The sequence below is a fragment of the Antechinus flavipes genome, chromosome 2 (genome assembly GCF_016432865.1).
Source record: "Antechinus flavipes isolate AdamAnt ecotype Samford, QLD, Australia chromosome 2, AdamAnt_v2, whole genome shotgun sequence".
NCBI lineage: Eukaryota > Metazoa > Chordata > Mammalia > Dasyuromorphia > Dasyuridae > Antechinus > Antechinus flavipes.
In genome coordinates, this window is record NC_067399.1 from 467,389,591 (window position 1) to 467,391,659 (window position 2,069).

Here is a 2,069-nt window from a genome sequence, read left to right on the forward strand (position 1 = left end):
TATAAAGAGCTTATCACAGTGCCTGGCACATAGTAAGCATTTTATAAATGTTAACAATGATTATTATAATTGCATCAATAAAGTGTTTTTCTAAATGTACAGAAGGGAACAGAAGGAGGTTAGAAGGGATACACAGATGAGTGTGACAGCTTTGCAACTAATATGCTATTTGTTATATACTTCAAAAGACAAGTTGTATGTGCTGACTTTGGCAGCATTATACTAAAACTGAAATGATATGAAGATGAGCATGACCCTGTGTGAAGATGATGTGAAACATTTGTGGTGTTTTATATATATATAGAAAAACATGCTCTGTATAACAGATTTCATGGATTCATGTACCAGCTTCCTTTTTCTGTTCTTTGTATATGGAAATGTTCATGCTTGTTGGTGTTTGTCAAATTAAGAATAATAAAATATTAAAAATTAATTTTAAAAAAGACTATCAAGAGCCAATGCACAGATACAAAAGAAATCATTAAGGTTAGAGCTGAATTATTAATCTTGCTGAACTAAAGCACATGTGCTGCAAAGTAAGTCAGGCTCCCGAAATCTGCTGGGGAAAGGGACATAGACCTGAAGCTATGGAAAAAATCCTCAACTAAGAGAGTTAAAAGTTAAGAGTCAGAAGGTGTGAGTTTCATCTACATAAATTTAGGAAAGTAATTTCTCTTTTCTGGTACTCATTTATCTCATCTGGAAAAGGAAGAGCTTGTATATATTTTTAAATCATCTGGCTCTAGAATTCAATTAATCTCTGTTGATCATAAGAGGAAAGGCATTGGATTTGGAGTCCCAGTCACTTATCAGTTGTGGGAACTTGGGTAAGTTCTTCCTCTAAGCCTCAGTGGAACATCTGTAAATTTTAGGACTCTGAACCAGAAATTCCCCTAGGTTCCCTGCAGCCCTAAAATTCTGTGATATTGTGAATTGTTTCCATTGGCAAAGGAAAGCACAGCTAAAAAGATCTGGGGTCAGAGAAGAACTAACATGTCTCAACCTTTTTCCAAGCCATTTCAGAGGGAAGAAAGGCTTCTTGGCTGTGTCATATCTAAACAATGTGGTCTGTACAATGACTTTGAAGCCAAAGCTGTCTTGGAGCCTGCAAAGCCCTCAAATGAATGCTTCAGTTAACTGGGAGTTGGGGAGGGGGGAGGGAGAAGAATGACTTGTTTCATCCATCTTTTTCTCCCTGCTTTTGTGGGCATCTCAGGTATGAAGAGGCAAGTTCAGTCTAACAGGGGACCTGCCTGCCTGAAGTGTCATCAAATCAGACTCTCTTAAAGAGCAGATTTCAAAGAATCATGTTCCATTCTGAGTATCTCATTTAATGAAAGAATAATGAGAAAGTGGGATGCCCAGATGAGGGTGACCAAGGTGGTACAGGAGACCTTGTCGTGCAAGATAAGGAACTCAGGATAGTTAAATTGAAAGAGGAAACACTTGGGGAGTGAAAGCGATCTTCAAGTGTCTGATGGAAGCAGGATTATTAGATTTGTTCACTTTGCCTCTGGAAGGGAGAATAGAAGTGATTTAATAGTTCAATAAATATTTTAGTGACTATTATGTGCCAGGAACTACAGTAGGCACAGAAGATACAAAGATGCCCTTAAGAAGTTCACATTTTCATGGGAGGTAATAACATGTACACAAATTACAATAAATAGGAAATATAATAAAAATAAATGCAAAGTAATTGAAGGGGAGGACCGAATAATAGGAGAATGAGGATAGGTTTTTTTTAAGAGAGGTGGGACCTGGGCTGAGCTTTGAAGAAAGCAATGGATTTCCAGTGGTGGCAGTGAGGGGAAACAACCCAAGCCTGGAGAGGAGAGAGGGGATGTCATGAATGTAGGATGTAAAGTAGATCAGTTTGGAAGAACGAGTATGAGGGAAGGCAAGTGATGTGGAATCAGTCTGGAAAGACAGACCAAGTGGAAGTGGTACAAGGGGAGATTCTGACTTTAAATAAGGAAAAAGTGATTTCTTCCCTTTCCCACTCTGATGGGTACGAGGGGGAGCTTTATAGTCATGTTAATATGCTGGCTAAATAGGGATTCAGTCGT

At 38.4% G+C, this 2,069-nt stretch overlaps 1 non-coding gene across 1 annotated transcript; it reads left to right on the forward strand.

The window, feature by feature from the left end:
• The first annotated feature begins 200 nt into the window (after nucleotides 1-200).
• On the forward strand, nucleotides 201-302 carry LOC127552631 (U6 spliceosomal RNA). The gene has a single exon (XR_007951489.1). It is a non-coding gene; the product is annotated as a U6 spliceosomal RNA (small nuclear RNA).
• Nucleotides 303-2,069: the final 1,767 nt, after the last annotated feature.